Here is a 19,744-nt window from a genome sequence, read left to right as displayed (position 1 = left end):
ATTTTTCTCTTTGAAAGTTGGGTTGAAACAGGGATGTGTCATGTCTCCATAGTTGTTCAATCTGTACATGGATGGGGTAATAAAAGAGGTACAACGTAGGGTAGTGGATGTTGGAGTGGTCCTGGTGAGAGAGGATAGTGTTTGGAAACTCCCTGTACTGTTGTTTGCAGATGATACTGTTTTGTTGAGTGAAGACGAAGGGGAGCTGCAAGGCTTGGTGGATGAGTTTGGGAAAGTGTGTAAGAAACGGAATCTAAAGGTGAATGTAGGGAAGAGTAAAGTGATGGTCTTTGAGAGGAGTGAAGTCAGTGAATGTACAGCGAGGTTGGATGGTGAGGAACTGGAAAATGTGAGTGTGTTTAAGTATTTGGATAGTGTGATGAGTAAGGATGGAGGTTTGGAGGGTGGAGTGCTTGAAAGGGTACAGCAGGGAAGAAAGGTTGCTGGTTCTTTGAAAGCAGTGATAAGAAGCAGGGAAATAAGCATGGAAGTGAAAAAGTTACTACATGACAGTATTGTGAAACCAACTCTAACGTATGGAAGTGAAGCTTGGACGTTGTTGGAAGGACACAAGTCAAGAGTGAAAGCAGTGGAAATGAGTTATTTAAGAGGAGCCTGTGGAGTCACATGGAGAGACAGGCTGACGAATGAGGATATAAAGGAGCGTTGTGGTGTGGATGGGGATGTGATAGGAAGCGTTATGAGTAACACACTGAGGTGGTTTGCCCATGTGGAGAGAATGGAGGGTGAAAGACTGACGAAGAGAGTGTATGTGAGTGATGTGGATGGGGGAAGAGGGAGGGGGAGGCCGAGGATGAGATGGAGGGATGGGGTGGAGAGGTATATGAGAGAGGGGGGTGTGAGTTGGGAGCAGGGCAGTGAAATGGCGGGGGACAGGGCGACTTGGAGGCGATTTGTTTGTGGCCACCCCAAACGGGATTGAGTCGTCTGGCAATAGATAGATAGATAGATAGACAAGCAGAGGTTCTGCATTGCGGGCGGAAGAGAGTGTGAATTCATGGGCGCCCCCAGCTGCCCGAGTATTTCAGGAGAAAATGTGAGGGGGAGGAACAACTGAAGCCAGTTCGTCTGAACACTTACGGTAAAATATCAATAAAATAATGCTAAAGAAGCAACATCTCTACGTACTGATAATGGAGGAAGGTCTTGCGTGATGGCAGGATTTTTGATTAATCTAATGGCTTTATTTTGAATTTTGTGCAACCGCTCCACATCCACTTCACAGTGGTGAACAGTATTCAATCTGAGAACGCACATGACTCTTGTATATTGCGGCCATCTGCTCGTCAGTGAAGAACTCACAAACGCTGTACATAAGTCCCAATATTTTGGAAGTTTTTTTTAGCAAGGGATTTAACATAAGCTGCCCAGCTTAGGTTGGGGTTTAGAGTAACACCTAAGGTATCAATTGTAGTGGATATGGGAATATTGACATCATTTAAAATTATGTGAGAGTCTGAGGGATTCTTTCTGTTCGAGAAATTAATGTATTTAGTTTTCTGAGAATTAAATGAGACCAGATTTGTTTGTCCCCATTGATTAATTTTAGAAAGGTCCTGGTTCAGAGAAATTGCTGTGTTTATTTGGGAATTTATAATATCAAATTGTGTAAAGGAGGTACTAAATGTGAAAGAACTATGAAAGGTAGAGTCATCAGCATAAGAGTGTATTGGGTTGTGAGTGACAGACAGGAGGTCATTTATATGAATGAGAAAGAGGGTTGGTGCCAAAACTGATCCCCGACGTACGCCAGCATTTATGGAATGAAACTGAAAATAAATACCATCTACCATGACCCGCATTTTTCTGTTATGAAGGTAAAAAGAAATTAGAGGAACCAGTGATGCAAGGCCATAGTGTGACATCTTACACAATAAGGCCTGGTGCCATACTCTGTCAAATGCTTTTGATATATCTAGTGCTATTGTCTGTGTTTCACCGTGTTGGTCTATTGTTTTGTTAATCTGATGGGTAAGAAGGCAAAGAATGTTTACAGGTGAATGTTCTTGTCTAAATCCATACTGCCGATCATTGATTAATTTATTGATATCTAGATGCTTGATTGTGTTTGTTAATTAGTGTCTCAAAAAACTTTACCGAGTTATTGAAATTGGTCTATAGTTTGATGGATCAGAAGTTGCCCCCATTTTAGGAACAGGATGGATATTTGCTCCTTTCCAAGAGGCTGGGAAAACTTGAGGTGCGGATGCATAAGCGGAAAAATTTTGCCAATACAGGAGCCAACACTGAGGAGCAATTTTTAAGTACTATTGAAGGAATTTCATCTGGACCAGGAACTTTGTCTGCTGAGAGATTTTGTAATACAGCTTGTACGTATCTGATGTGAATCATGAAAGCAGGTATTTGAGAGGAATCAAAATCAAGTACAGGAATATTGTAATTTTCTGTATTAAGGGTTGAGTTTGTTGAAAAAATGTCAACAAGAAGTTTGGCTTTTCCACATGGGTCACTTACTAGATTTCCACTGGGGGACTGTAAAGGTGGAAGGGAAGAGGAGGTAGTGAAGTTAGTTTTGAATGAATTAAGGGTTGACCAGAATATTTTGTTATCATTTGGGTTTTTTAGTAGTTTGTTAGCCTGTCTTTGCAGAAAGTTTGATTAGAAAGATTGATAATTGTTTTGGCATGGTCTCTGATACTTCTATAATAGTTAAAGGCTTCTTTGGTCTTGGTCCTTGTATTAGTGTTATAGGCTATTGTTTTATGTTCTGTTACTCTAGCACAATTATTGTCAAACCATTTAGGAGAATTACATCTTTTTATGTAACTATGATGGGGAATGAATGTTTCCATGCCAACTTTAATGAAATCCTGTATGTGGCCCAATGTGGAATTTACATCTTGGGAGAAAAAGGAGGTCCAAGGAACATTCGTGAAAAAATTATGGAGTCCCTCCCAGTCTGCCCTGTCGTAGTGCCATTTAGTCACCACGACCTGATCAGAGCAGGAGGGTGTGGTAGGTGTTAAACTGGTGGCTTGTATCAGACAATGACCCGAGGATCCGAGGGGGGACTTCACTTCGACACTATAATTATCTGAATTGGTTGTTAGAAACAAGTCCAACAGGTGGGGATTTTGATCGGGGTTGTCTGGTACACGGGTGGGTTGACTGACTAACTGGGTGAGATTAAATGAGTCTGCAAATAGCTCACATTCAAGACCAGAGTCATCAGTTCTGGCTGAATAAGTGAGCCATTCAACATTATGGACATTAAAATCACCCAGAATAGTAATTTCTGATGTAGTATTAATGTTGAAGACAGTTGTGAAGATAGAGAGTCAAATAAACTCGGCTCTGGAGGGGCATTAGGAGAACGATAAACACAAGAGAGATACTTAATTTTACCAAAAGATTTTAATTTGTATATGGAACAGTCGAAATAAGGACAATTAAATTTAGTAATCTCCTCCAGGGAAATTTCTGCTTTACCAAGGCAACATACGCCTCCTTTCGGTATGAAACTTTGAATCAAGATATAACCAGGAAAATTAAATCTAGCTAAATCAGAGGTGGAGCTTACTTGTGTCTCTGTCGAAAATGGCAGATCAGGGGATTCAAACTGGAGAAAATTTTGAACAGAGTTGATGTTTGAGTGAAGTCCCCTAATAATGCAAAAGAAAATTTTACTGCACTGATGAGCAGATTTAGGGCACCGCAACACTGGAGGTGGCACAGTCGCTTGATGACGACTGGAAGGGCCCTGTGCAAACGACCCAGCCCAGCAGATAGTGGTCACCCCAGAAACCACCGCACTAATTCCCAGTATAGCAACAGCCATGGTTCTTTTTATAGGGGGGAGAGCAGGGATGTGTTGTGAAATGTATATGTAATGACTAGATTGGTGTTTTATGGAGAGAGGATAGCTGGTTTAAGGCAATGTGATATAATGTGGATGTGTGTCTTGTGTAAAGAGGGCAGCCTGATCCCCTCTGATGTTTGAGGCAGAAAGATGTGTAACCAGCTACCAAGGCCTAGGAGAGAAAATGGAATCCAGGCTATTCCCTGAGTCTCCCTTTACCTTGGCGGTAGTAGTTCCCTGGGCGGGGCTGCCTACCCCTACTTGCATTATTTTACAGATACTTTTATGGCAAATGCTCAGACGAAGTTGCATCTATTGTGCCACCTCTCCACGCCTTCCCCTGTGCTACACGGGCATCTTTTAGTGCTCATGACTGGAATGTCACACTGCCATATTGCAAAACTTCCGCCTATCAGAATTCTTTTATTCCCCGAACTGCATCTCTTTGGAACTCGCTTCTCCAAAGTTGTTTCCCCCCAAACTTCAACCTACAGCTGTTCACGTCCAACTGTTACAGATTTTTAATGAATGGAGGACACCAGTAATCTGGTGTATGGATTAATTTTGTATTCGTTTGTTTTTCCTTCCTCTGTTCTGTTATTTAAAAAGAAATAATTGGTGCTGTCACGTGTTGTTATAACACCCATAATATAAACTTCATGAGAATTAAGAAAGGAGAATAAAAAATGGTATATGAACAGATTAATATTTCATATACTCTGATCCTAATTAGTCCTATATGTAATCCATAAGTAAAATTACTTACAGTATAACTGAATGAATGCTAACCTGCAAAATGCCATTGGTGTAGCTGTCAAACATATTAATACGTTACATACCACATTACAGTAAAAGAAAGAAAAGAAGGTGCAGATATCAAAGTGGATTTAGTATAGGTGTCCATATTATACAACACTTAAACCCCTTCCATGTAAGCGTCCATTATATGGTAACTAACCCACGAAATACGTTTCCAACAGTTGTATGCTTAATATCTAGGCTATATAGGTTAACATACAGACTACAGTCAGTGTCTGCTGGCCATATGTGATCACAAGTATCCATATTTTAACAACCATTTACTGGTTTATTCACTGTATATACACGTAGTTACCGGACCTAGTAAGCCTCTCTCTCTCTCTCTCTCTCTCTCTCTCTCTCTCTCTCTCTCTCTCTCTCTCTCTCCTAATAATTAACGCTTATTATTGTCTTTGCCATATTTCTCACGTATAACACTCAATATTGTCGTCCTTATCTGTAAGGTTCTGTTAGCTGTTTATTAATACTTTCCCCGTCAATTTCACCATTTTCGCATGATGCTATCCCTTTCCTCTACCACTCCCTCCCCCCCCCTCACTCCATGCTCTCCCTTTTCCCCAGCCTGACGTAGAGAGAGACATCTGTGTTGGGGCCTGAAACACACTGCTGGCAGGGAACTGCCGGCGAACTTTTGCTGACGATAGTAATTACAAAGAAAGACAATGACCTACCTATAACTGGTGGTAGAAGAAATAAACTAATAAATTACTATTCTGGAGTTGTCAAGTGTTACATTTTCCTTTCGCATGGCATCTCTGCATAATCATGCTACTTCAGTACGTTATAAGTGACACTGTAGTAGAAAGCGATAACAATAATAAATGTATTAGTGAAGAAAAATACAAAAAAAATGTAAAGAAATCGATGTTTTCACCTCGGTTACAATTACGTTCGAGGCATGTTTAATGGTAAACCATAAATGCAGCATGTCATGCATTGCCTTTCCTTACCCTACCCTGCCTTTCCCTGTCCTCCTCTGCCAATAATAACTTTAGGGATGCCGAAATAGTAATACATGCTAGAAAAATAAGCATTTGCATTGTGTTGCCACCTTGATAATTACGTTCATGTGGCATATTTAGCAGGCTATTGCGCAGTCTGGGATTGCCTTTCCTTACCCTCCCCTGCCCCCCTTGCCATGCTTTGCCTTTTCCTGCCCTACCATCCCGATAATAACCTTGAGGGTGCTGAATTAGTATTACGTGGTAGAGTAATAACGACATGGGCTGTATTTTCACCTTAGTTATAACTACGCTTCTGCGGCATATTTAGCAGTAAGTGTAGCGCTTGTGATTTTATTCTTGTAGGTTACATCAACAGCCACAATGCACTGCATAAAATGCCTTCATCACTGAAAATTAGTGAATAACTTGATTTTTTGTTTAACCAGCGCAGAAAACACCTCACCAACTTATTTCCTCACGTGGCATGGTGGCCATTTGCAACAGTGTCCCGCGCCACTGTGCGCCTAGCACTCACTGACTGCAAACAAGATTATTTTTATAGACCTAAGGCGAAACTGTGCATCAGCTGATGCAACAGGTGACGTCAGATCAACTGAAAATTTCAAGCTGAGCAACTTTGTATTTCATAAGAGTCGCTAAAATGCCTCCTTATAAGCCGAAATTGAAAATCGCCTCATAGTCAGTTGATGCACCAGTTGATGCAACAGCTGATATGTAAAATCAGTACAGATTTTCGGGCTGAGTCACTTATTTTAGATAAGAAATTCGCTCGAGTTCTCCAAGAGCAGATATTTGAACTTTCCTTGAAGGAGAAAAAAAATAATTCCCCAGGTGCACCACTAACAGACCTATCAGCTTTGCCATTGGTAAAAACACCTTATTTTCGACTGTCCCTCCTTCTCTCCCTGGACCACCTATGGACCTCCAGTTTGTCTCAAAGGTTAATGGAAAAATTATGTTTTATTTGATCAATATCTAAACGTGTTTGGTTAGGTATAAGTGGATGAGAACAGTAAGCGAAAACTGAAAACACCCTATGTTTTCTTTATTTGCCGCACCACAGACGTGGGTTACATCTCCACGGCCTAAGGGTTAATCCGTATATTGGGCTTCGCAAACATTTTGGTGTACGCACTTCTACCCCTTATGTATGAGACGTCACTTAAACCTGCCTCATCCCTGCACAGTAATTGCTACAGCAATTACTAGTAATGACCTAGGCAGGTCAAGCTTGTGTCAGATGGAGGGAGAAATTTTGTGTGAGAAATTTACAAGAATTACAAACAAGTTTATAAAAGTCAGAATATGTTGCTTTGTTTAGCAGTTGCTTCTGTTATTACTTTATTTATTTATTGATTTACTGAAAATGGTTTTTAACCCCTAAGCACTCGCTGACGTGTATAGCTGTCATGATTCAGGGTGCGGAGTACCGGGAGCTGATGGGATATGCCACAAGCACCTTCCTGCCACCCTTTGAACTTGCAACCTTTTTCTATGACACCCATAGAGTAGATAGGCCCCCCAGGTGTCCCACAGATGTGCAGCTCAGTTTGTACACGGCACTGGTAGAGTGAAGAGCCATGTCTTCATCGTTGTCATCATCCGATTCCATACCACAGTGCACAGGGCTGATAGCATCATCGACCCCCACGAAAGTTTTGTCCTTAGTGTTGGGGAAAGGTCTCAGTGATAGTGCCATCAGTCATGCCTTGGATGACACCATGTCCTCATGGACACTTAGTGAGAGCACATCCTCTGAGAAGAGAAGGAGTTACGAGTACCATGTAGAAAGCGACCTCTCTCGCCCTCCGACCCCTCCCTGCTCTCAGACGCCAGAGAAGGCTCTCAAACTCTTGAAAGAGGAGAGCAGGGCCTTCAACAGTGGCAAATTCACTGAGGAGAAGGAGGCAGATGACCCAGTACACTAGGCAGGTGAGCGTGGAGTTGGCTGTCATCTGTGAAATAAACACCGACGAGCCATTTCACACTCACGCTCGCAGCTTGCTCACCAACATGTCTCCCTCGAACGTCCACCTTCACCTTAGCCAAGCACTTCAAGGGCGGAATCAACATAACCAGGCCCTTCAGGAGTGGAATTTTCCACACGGGCCCCATGTGGCGTTACTCAGCAGCGAGCATATCCCCAGGGAAAGCCCACGTCAGGTGAGTCATCATGCTCTTACTTCCCCACCTCCCACACCCCTCCCTCTCCTTCCCCCTCACCCCTTGTCCATGGGCGTGCACATATGCATGTAAGTGGGCGTGCACGCAAGCAGAAAAACGTGCTCCACGTGGCAAATGGCCCACTTTACCAGGTGCGGTTAGAGTGGATACCTTTGTCTGGGAGGATGGAGCAGGATTAGAGCCGTCTGTGCTGGTGTTTGACGGGGAAGGAGCAGGTGTTCACCAGGATGAGCTTCCCATCAGGCCCTGGACTATTAGCAGTATATTCAGGGCGATATTCACGACTACAATAATGCAATACCTGGTGGAAGAAATAAATTTCCACCAGGGTGTGTGCAGTGGATGGACGTGGCTACCAGTGAAAGCACGCACATGAGGGACTGGCAACCTGCGGAGGTGGGGGAATTGTTTGTGTGGCTAGCCCTTAGCATGTTGATGGTGCATGTATGAAAACATGCTCCCTGACTATTGGTAGGTAACTTGTGGGGACACCTGTCTTTGGTAAGTATATGGCCCATGACAGGTACCTGGCCATCCTAAGGTACCTCCATTTCAACAGAAATTATGGGCCTGCACCGAATGCCAGGTTGTGGAAAATTAGACCCATCCTAACAATACTCAAGGAGTCATTTTCAAGGGTTTTTCGTCCATTTCAGAAAGAGGTAATTGATGAGTCATTGCTGTTATCCAGGGGCGGGTTGACATTTATTCAATATGTGCCATCCAAGGGTCACCACTGTGGGCTGAAATTCTTTGTCCTATGCGACTGCAAAACTGGACATTGCTTTATGTGATAGTTCATTCGGCAACAGATGTTGATATACCTAGTGACAATCCTCACAGTTTCTCGGCATTAGTCGTGAAAGTGCTGATAGAAAGGTATTTCAACAGGCACCAAATTCAGTACACCGATAATTATTACACTGCCCCTCTGTCTACCAAGTACTTGCTTGAACATGGTACTGGGTCCCGTCGAACTGTTCGGGCAAACAGAAAGAATTTCCCTGTATTCCCAGCAAATGCTGAGAAAGGAGCCCTTCATATCTAGAAATGTGGCAACGTATTAGCCCTTCTTTGGCATGACAAGAGTCTGATTAACATGTTGTCAACAGTACATAAGGGTGTGTTTGAGGAAACGGGAAAAACAAACTACAGGACCAGGGAACTCTTGTTGAAGCCAGATGCTGTCAGTAATTATAATATCAACATGCGGCTTGTTGATAAACGGGACATGCAAACTGGTGAGGTTGATTGCTTATGTAAGTCTTCCAGGTGGTATAAGAAGGCGTTTTTACACCTTCTTGATATTGCCATCCTGAACAGATTCATACTGTTCAAGGTGCTCATCAGGAAACCTCTCTCTCTGCGAGAGGTTTAGAGAGAGCTTGACCACGAACTCCTTGAAGAATGTTCAACTGCACAGGTGCCAGGTGCTAGGCGGGGGACAAGCTACAGCGGACAGGCTAAGCTGTGCCGAGTATTTCCGGCAGCACAGGCTGGTAGAGATTGGCTGTACCACAGCAGGTCGTCAGGCATACTGGCGGTGCCACGTCTGTAACATGACCAAACGCCATCCCTCAGCTCGAAAAGAGACAGCCTATGAATTTGCAGAGTGCAAGGTCCCCCTGTGCGCTAAATGTTTTTGCGAGTATTATTCCGAGCGTGATTACTGAGCAGGTGTGTGGGAATGTGTAAATAGTATATAGGCATGCACAAGTGTGTGTGTGTTTTTTTATAAATAAGTGAAATACTGCATATTGTAAGTGATTTCTAGTAACTGCTATGATATAAGTGTTTTATAATAAGTTCTACAAGTGCAGTGCAATAAGTGTGACTGTTTAATGGTTATTGGTGAAAAAATTATTGGAAATACCTTGAGTTAGCCTACCTGTTACGTGAAAGAAAATCACTTGTAAGCGGGCCAGAAAGAAAATTACCTTGTTGGCTATAACTAAATTTTTTTTCACTCGATGCTCAGGAAAATAGTGCTAAATATGTTAGTATAAGCACATTTGTGATGTGAAATACAAATAATGTACGTTGTGTATAATATTTGTAAGATTTTCACAGTGCCCCTGAATAGTACAAATCAGTCTGAATTATGGTACAAGAAATTACCTCGTACTCAACCATACTGCATGAAACAGCCACAGCATTTACTTGTCAAAGTGTAGTTACCCATAATCGTGATGTCAAGTACAATTATAAGCATCATAGTAAAGGGAAATTATTATAACTGATGCAAGAAGTGAGTACAGAAAAACAAAGAGCTGTTTTCTTTTCCACACACCAATGGGGCATAGTGGCACTATGAAACGGGCAGAAAACCTTTTGGGGAGCCATATGGACAGGGTGATGACTCATCCTTACGACGGTGAGTATGGAAAAGTCGAGGATCGAATGGAATTTGCCACATTCCTTCCAAGGATGCCCGGCAGTGTTACAATCACCACTCCAGTCAATGTTGCCAATGCTAGCCAGCAAGTCCAAAGTCACTGCCAGTGGCGCACGCTCTGAACCAGCCTGCCAAACGTGTAAAACAAGTCATCTTCAACTTATCCTTACTCATCGACAGAACCACCTGGAGACCTCGGGATAGCTTCATTTGGAAAAGAAAGAGTTGGTGAGTCTTAAGTATTTTTATTTTTTTCTCTAGCTACTATAGGCTGGCAGATATCAGGGTTTGAAGTAAGGGCATTTTTCCTCAAATCTTGGAAATCCCCCATAAGGAGGGGTGGGCGGCGGCAAGAAACCCCCGGCGGATAAGGGTTAATGGATAACAGTAGTTTTTAAGTCAACCACACCTAATTCAATGGAACTTCCCTGACAGTTGAGCAATATTCCTTGGGGAAAACCATAGCTGCAACTGCTTGCCTTGACACCACACATGCACTGAAATCTAACTGGAGGGCACTGAAACATGAGTGAAGGGACTTCATCCTCCCAAATCCTTCGACATTAATTATCATTCACACATTCTAACTGCGGCCACAAAAGCTTAACTGAAGGTGTTTCTCCTCTAGATCTCTCCAAAATTTATAGCTCACCTCACACCATGCACATCCAGTCATGACTGGAGAAACTGAGTTTGAAGTTCAAACCGTTTCAAAGTGTAGCTGGTGAAACATTTGTAGTACAGAGGTCAGACTGTTATTCACTCTCATATTATTTATGTGTATAGTACCAACATTGTTTGACTCAGTAACTTAAAAAGGAAGAAAACGAAGGGGCATTCAGAGGGTGCAACAGCCGCAACCACCAGCTGATCTAAGGGCTGAACACAAGACTGTGCCCTGTGAGTTTGATTTTCAATGGATTACTCTCAAAATCGAATTATTTCATTCTTGTACAACACCATGGAGGATTCATATAAAAACAGAATGTTTTGAGCTGAATTTGCCTAGTGACCTTGACCTTTGAACTTTCCATGTGACTTTGACCTTTGCCTGATTGTTGATTGTTCTCAAAATCAGATATCTTTATCCTTGTTTTAACCTAAACATGTCCACAAAGGTTGATCAAAATCAGACAAGAACGTTTAAGTTGACTTTGCCATGTAACCTTGGCCTTTGACTTATTGTTCTCAAAAGGCAGTAGACCATCCTCTTGAGCGATGTCCACCGAGTTTGATCCAGATCACATCAAAACAGTTTTTGTTATTTTGTTAACTAGCACACATATGGGCTGAACTTTGGCTTTAACCTATGAAATTGACCATTGACTGTCCTCAGAATTGAATCCTTCCATTCTTGCTTGACCTTTAACATTTCCATGAAATCTGGTTCAAATTAAATCGAAGTTGTGTGGGTTGACCTTCCCCTGTGATGTTGGCCTTAGATCTTTTCCTGTGACCTTAACCTTTGACTGATTGTTCTCAAAATTGAAACCTTTTATTTTTGCTTTATTCTCAGCGTTTCCGTAAAGGTTGGTCTGAACCAGATAAGTGCTCCAGTTGATCATGCCATGTGACCTTCACCCATAATACATGCTTTGAAAAACAATAAGCTTACTCCTTGTCTGATCCTCAGCCCTTCTGACAATTTTGGTTATAACTGGATCAAAAATAGTTATTTTGTTAGGAAGCACACCCACGGGTTGAACTTTGTCCTTCACCTTTGAATTATTGTTCTCAAAATTGAATCACTACATTCTTGCCTTACTCTCAACCGTTTCTCCAAGTATAGTATAAAATGCAATAAAACTGTGTAAGTTGATTTTGCTGGATTAGCGTTTGCTCTAGCCCTAGGACCTTGACCCTTATCTACTATTTTCATATAGTATGTTTCCTTACTGAATTAGCTTCTACCCTTCCTCCAAATCTGGTTAAAATTGGATTAAGACTGTTTCAGTTATTTTGGTCACATCTACAAACACACACACACACACACACACACACACACACACACACACACACACACACACACACACACACACAAGGGTGCGCGCAAGCTTTGCTCGAAGCATAACACCCTCTCTCATTCCACACCCGTGAGGGTGGTAAAAAAAAAAAAAAATGGAAATTGCTTAGGAAGACATGCTTTGAAGTCTCCTGTGAGCCAAGTAGCCACCAATTACATTACTAGTGTAATCTCAGAAACTGTTTATCCTTTAAGATTCTTTGATGGATGTGGAATCAGTCAGATGCCAGCGTGACGACACGGGACGACCCTCAAAACAGGCATACATCCAAGAGGATGTTGCCTATTACGGGTGAAAGAGAAAAATATACACAATTGGATCATACTGAAAGTATGAGTCTCGTATATAGGTAAGAGTTTTTATTTATGGTTAATTCATATCTTCATATTCAAACACAGCCTTGGTGTTGCTGTGTATAACAATGAGAGGATGGGAAAATGTCATTTTGCATTCTGACGGTTTGCACAGGTTGATGTCTTGTCGGATGCATCGGAACTCGGTTAAATAGATCTTGTCTGGAAGTGCTTTGAAGCGCACCATACAGGAGATTAACGAGTATACTAAGTGGTAAAATCTGGCCACGGGTTGATGGTGGATGAATCGTTAGAGAGGTGGCTTGCAGTCCTAACAGACCCAGGTCTGAATCCCAGCTGGGGCAGGGAACAGTTTCAGGACCTGAATTTTGAAAAGCAGACGTTACTGATCTACCAGAAGACCCGCCGACATTTTATAAAAATACCCACGCTAATACCAGTGCTATACACCAGCTCTGTATGAAATAGTCCTAGCATGTATTCAATATGGACTGTGGGTGTTAGCGCCGAAGTGGTGACATGTGGATGTGTATGGTATGTACAGTAGGAGAACCTTGTATGTAGGCCGTGGGAACAGGCTCTGAAACCTATGCCCAAAGTCACACACACACACACACACACACACACACACACACACACACACACACACACACACACTTGCTTTAAGAATTACACGTATTGTTCTGCAAAGCTAGGCATTCGTTACACTATTGTTAATTTAATAAGGGGGAGGGGATCCTCGAATGGTGCATTATTGACATGTGTCGTCTTGTTGAGGGACTTTCAGTGGTGGACAGTACTTAACTGTTGTGGACCCATTGCCTAATAAAGGCCGCTGTTGTCATCCATCACTTCCATTGAGCATAGCATGAAGGAGCTTGGTTCCTGAGGGAGTTCTGCCACAACCTGATGTTGCCGCATTTCTTTGTAACGGTCATTTAGTGTGAGACAGAAAACAGAGGCCGAGGCATCTGTTTGTAGGCATAAAGAGGTTATATGGAACAGCATGCCTACTGATCAGTTTGGAGTAAGGACCTACAGTAGATTCGCTATGGGAAGTCATCCTGTGGCCCAGTTCGACTGACTCTTCGCGAAGCAGATGGCTTGATTAGTCTAACCCAGGTAAGTTTATTTGACTAATGGTTCTTTCACGAAGGAAAGCATGTCTAGATGTAACTGAATGTATTTTAAAATTCTGCTGGGGCTTTTTCTCACAATGTCCTATAGAAGTATGATGCAGCCCTATCGCACGGTGACAAGTTTTCGTGGAAAATGAAATTTTGTAGACTACTGGGAATTACCATTACTCAAGCAATACTCATAACCTCTTCACATTTGAGGAATGAACTGGAAAAGTGTGCTCTGTTATGTGAACTACAATACCCTCTGATTTAATACTCGAGGGATTGAATCTGTGAACAGTTCTTCTAATAAAAACGTCACCCATGGCTACAATCCAGCATCTCTCCTGCAGTTCTTATGTTCTGGTAACAGTGCAATATTCTGGTACACACGCTTATGAACACATACTGTACGCTGACGTATCTGACGAATTAAAGTTCGACAAACATCCATGAATTTAAGCAGTCCAAATATATGAGTAATCTCCGTGTATATGCATTACTCAATGGAATATCCATTAATTAGGTAATAGTGTATGTTGCTAGATGATTGGAAGTCAGGTATAATTATTCCCATGTACAAATGAAAAGGGGGAAAAGAAGTATGTGGTAATCATAGGGGCATTTGTCTTCTTAGTGTAATAGGAAAAGTATATGGTAGGATACTTATTGACAGAGTTAGGGAAATAACAGAGGAATTAGTTGGAGAAGAACAAGGTTTTAGGAAGGGAAGAGATTGTGTAGATCAGATATTCATTCTTAGATCTTTAGTGGAAAAGTTTCTAGAGAAGGGAAAGAAGTTGTATGAGGCCTTCGTGGATTTGGAGAAAGCATATGACAGGGTGGATAGACAAGGATTGTGGAAAGTATTAAGAATATGTGGAGTACATGGGAAGTTGTTGAATGCCGTAAAGAGTATGTACGAGGGTGCTGAGGCTGCAGTGGGCGTGGATAGTGAAATGAGTGAATTTTTCTTTTTGGAGGTTGGATTGAAACAAGGATGTGTCATGTCTCGTCAATCTGTATATGGATGGGGTTATAAAAGAGATACAAGGTAGGGCAGTGGATGTTGGAGCAGCCCTAATAAGAGAGGGCAGTGTTTAGAAACTCCTGTACTGTTGTTTGCAGATGATACTGTGTTGTTAAGTGAAGACGAAGGGGGGCTGCAAGGCTTTGTGAATGAGTATGGGAGAGTATGTAAGAAACGGAAACTAAACGTGAATGTCAGGAAGAGTAAAGTTATGGTCTTCAATAGAGGTGAAGTCAGTGAATGTACAGTGAAGCTGGATGAGGAGGAAATAGAAAATGTGAGTGCATTTAAGTACTTGAGTAGTGTGATGAGTAAAGGGGGTATCACACAGTACCTCGTATCAGGAACGGCCGAGGAAGATTTAAGTGGAACAAAACTTGGACGCTGTCACACACGTTCCTCGTATCCTCGGCAAAGGACATGCTTCTCACACTGTTGCCAGAGCCCCGTCTCGCGACTGTGGAAAGTGATTGCTGTCGCTGACTCGGTAGGGCGAATTCTGCTGCCCTAGTCCAGGAAATTTGTGATGAAGCCAATGTAGTCTACTGCTTAAGCAGCACGTTGTTGTTGTGATGTTTTCAGATGGCGACTGGTAGCAGTACGTCTGGTAGCAGTACGTCTAGCTGCAGTGGAGTTCTCAGTTGTAAACACGTGATTATTTTATCGACATTACAGTTTCCTCGGTAGAGGAAATATTAACTCTTTATAAGGGTTTCAAAACGATTGATATTTATTCTAAAATATTAATAAGTATTCAGTGTTAGGCTAAATGTCCAGTGCTGTAGTACGATATATTCTCTGTCGAGTCGCCTGGGTTTTGGTCACACTGTTTTGCCCGTCGTATCCTTGGCAGGAATCCATCAAGATGAATTCGAAATGCCCGTGGTATCGTTGGCAATTTTACCACGTTACCGTTCCGATTTACCATCGCATCCTCGGCAAACCTCGTATTAAGTGCCGTGTAATAGCCCCTTAACCCTAGAATGCTTACGTTATTATCCTCACAGTACAGCTTTCGCCGGGAGAATTCTTTTTTTCGGCATTTTCTTTCACCTTAGTCTATTTTAGTCTCTGTACACTTTAGTCTCTTTGATATAATCATACACTAATTATACACCTGAAAAAAAAAAAATAAAAAAATAAAAAAATGTAACACATGCTTTTGTCAGGTAAAAAACACTTAATCCACATTATACCTGTGAAACACCTTTTTTTTTTTCATCAATTTAGACTCTTTTAGATTGTTTTCACCCTTTAGTCTCTTTGATTTAATCAGAAACTAATTATACACCTGGAAAAAAAGGAAAACACAAAAATAAAAAAAAATGTAACACAAATGCTTTTGTTAGGTAAAAAACACTTTAAACCCAAATATCATGGTGATAAATGCGAGATGAAATGACACCACTACCTATGTAGGTAGGGGGTAGGGTGGATTGAAGGTATAGGGAAGGACAGCTCCAAAGCTCTTATCATAACAAAATAGCAAATAAATAAATCGCCGAACAGTGAAATTAACCCGTCGTAAGCATTCTAGGGTTAAGGATGGAAGTTTGGAGGGTGAAGTGTTTGAAAGGGTACCGCAAGGAAGAAAGGTTGCTCGTTCCTTGAAAGCAGTGATAAGAAACAGGGAAGTGAGCATGGAAGTGAAAAAGTTACTACATAACAGTATTGTGATACCAACTCTAACGAATGGAAGTGAAGCTTGGACCTTGCTGGAGTGACAGAAGTTAAGAGTGAGAGCTGGAGATGTGAGTTATTTGAAAGGAGGATGTGGTCATATGGAGAGACAGACTGACAAATGAGGAAGTGAAGGATCGTTGTGGTGTGGATGTGGATGTGATAGGAAGTGTTAGAAGAAACACACTGAGGTGGTTTGGCGATGTGGAGAGGATGGAGAGTGAGAGACTAACAAGCCGAGTGTATGTGAGTGAGGTGGAGGGGGGGAGAGGAGGGGTAGGCCAAGGATGAGATGGAGGGATTACACAGGATTACACAGGAAAGCAAACAGCAACAGACCTTATGGTCCTTTCGAGGCTGCTTGTTAGAGAAAACTATGACTACAAGATCTAACTCTACATGTTGAAGGATAAGGATAGTAAAGCAAGAAGGCTCCCCCCACCACCAAACCCTCCAGGAAAAAGTGAGAAAAACCACCATGCAGCATGGAAAAACTGACATGGAAATTTTATAGGAAACACTGGAAAGGAAAAGTCACATTCTATAATACTTTATCTATAAGCTACCCGATAGAGTAACCTGAAAGAGAAAGTAAACAAATAAAATAATAGTTACGGCATGACATTATAAACCGGTTACACTGAGTTAATGGGAAGTTCGTGGACATAACGTGGAAGCTACACACTGCACAGTGTGGATGTTTAGGGGTGGTGCAGCAGCCTTGCCTGGCGCTTTTAAGGTAGGCAGCAGTCAATCAGGCCCTAGCTCCGTTTGCTCCACTGAGACAAGGAACTCTCCCATGTGGGACAAGTACACAAGTTTCATCCTGAAGCAGTGACCCCTGGTACATTAAAAAAAATCTCGATGGTGGTCACTTGACTAACAGGGACCCTCAGTGATCCACAGCCCATCACAGGTCGAAAGTAAGAGTAGTGACCGTTAACTCAGGGTTATCTGTGGAGATCCTAATCTGTGCTTATATTGCTTTCTTTGCACTGGGGAGATTGAAAAGTATATAGGACGGGTGTCTTAGATAAAAGGGGACTGCACAGTGCACAGTGTGGATGAGTGGAGAGGTATATGAGAGAGGGGGATGTGACCTGGGAGCAGGGCAGTGAAATGGCGGGGGACAGGTCGACATGGAGGCGATTTGTTTGTGGCCACCCCTTACGGGATTAACCCGACCCGTCCTGACCGATTTTCCACCACTGACCCCCCAATCCCAACCAATTTTGGAAAAAACATTTTTTTGGCTGAAACCTCCACTTTTGGTGAGAAACATCGAAAATTCAAAGAGAAATTGCTCACCTGAGGTTTAAAATTCTCGATATACGTAGCAGTACCCCTTAAATTATTGGATTTTCTATCAGGCTGGCTCCAAAGAAAACGAGTTCTATGGGAGGGCAACTATTCCACACCACTCATAAACGGTATTTATTTATTTATTTGGTACGAATTTATATGCTGTACGAGAATCTATTGGTTTTCACACAGTAATATAGGCAATATAAGCATTGTTTCAATCACCAAACACATCAACATACCTGACCTTTTTTGGCAACATTACCTCATCATCATTTCTGACTGTTTCTTCCTCTAATGCTATATTAACTTTGTCCTCCACATGGTCATCGATTGGGGAATCACTCTGGCCCTGAATTTCATACAATGGCACGACATGTCTTTACTGGCCAGGTCACTGGTAACAGGTGAATTGCCGAGACAATGGCGAGCTTGTCCCTGCCTGGCGTCTTGTAGAGGAAAGTGTCCCCTGTATACGTACCAAAAATCACATGCGAATATTGAAAATTGTGCAAATTTGGGACCTTGCAATTGATGCATGTTTATATATGTCAACGGGACTGACAGTGACAAAACGTGTGGATGTATATATACGTCAACGGGACGTGGTGGGTTACGGTCTCTGGCAATAGATAGATAGATAGTATTTTGCTAGTCTGTTTCTTCCTTCAGGCGCTAGTGCTTTACGTAATCCCATAATGATTCCTTTTTCAGGAGTTGGAGCAAGGAGATGGATGTTCATCATTGGCTTTCCTCTCACTTGTAATAGCTATTTTAACATAATTTGTTTTATTCCTGCCACTGTTGTCAAGGAAACTCATGCTTTTCGTGCTTAATACCTGCAGTCGTTGCGGACATCCTTTACTATACATATATGTTCTTAAACTTCAGTCATTCAATTGAATTTTTATCTCTAGCTGTCTATTACCAGATGTCTTAATCCCGTAAAGGGTGGCCACACAAATTGTCTCCACGTCTCCCTATCCTCTGCTATTTAACTGGCTTCCCTTCAACTCACGCACACCCGTCTCTCATGTATCTCTCCACTCCTACTTTCCATATCATCCTTGGTCTCTCTCTTCTCCTCCTCTTCCTCTCCACCTCACTCACCTACACTTCTAGTCAGTCTCTCATTCTCCAGCCTCTCCATGGCAAAGACGTTGAGGTCAACCGCACACTACTTTTCATGTGGGTCACATGTGTGATAAAGACCCAATCAGACATGGAGAATCACCTTAAACATGAGTTTAGCAAACAACCGCCAGCACTATTTGAGAAGGGTACTGTACAATGTGCAAACACAACAAAAGTCGTCTTCCCAAGGTGCTGAAGGCTACAGTAGTCCCAATATCCGCTGATGGTCTTGAGAACCCATATTATTTGGTGGATGGAGATATTAATTTTGCTGCAAAATGTGACATGGCCTGTGGACTGGATATATGGTGATGTATGTGAAAGTTATGTGAATCACGTTATCAATAACTGTGGCAAAGAATGCACTGTCTGCTTTGATGGCTATGCAAATCTTACCCTGTCAACCAAGGTAGCTGAACAGAACCGCCGCACTCACCTAAATGTCTCCGCAGACACAGTGTTTAATTTTAAGACATCAGTCACGAGCAATCAACGCTCCATTTTAGCAAATTGTAGCAACAGGGCACGGTTAACCAGTAGGCTGAATGACCAGCATACATCTGAAGGCGTTGCTCGCTGTCAAAGTCAGGCTGATGCTGACTACTTAATAAGCAGCACAGCATTGGCATTTGCTGGGAATATCGCACGACCTGTTTTACTTGTGGCCATGGAGGTACAATATGGGAGGAGTCGGCATGAGGTCACGTGACCTGAAGCCAGCGCACTGCAGCCCCCCGCCCCCCTTTGACTCAGACATCACCTGAGAGTGGAACTCTTCATTATTTTTTGTTTAACTACTCAACATGCCTGCTTGTTCTGCTTTTGGGTGTACGCAGAGGGATCGACGGGACTAGATCCCTCTGCGTACACTACTAGGTTAAATAAGGTAGTGGTTTCTTAGAAATGGGGTTAAAACTGTGTACCATTGGGTTCTA

The sequence above is a fragment of the Coenobita brevimanus genome, chromosome 18, assembly GCF_032717465.1.
Source record: "Coenobita brevimanus isolate Jiangsu-jjx chromosome 18, ASM3271746v2, whole genome shotgun sequence".
Taxonomy (NCBI): Eukaryota; Metazoa; Arthropoda; class Malacostraca; order Decapoda; family Coenobitidae; genus Coenobita; species Coenobita brevimanus.
Note: the sequence above shows the minus strand (reverse complement) of the source record.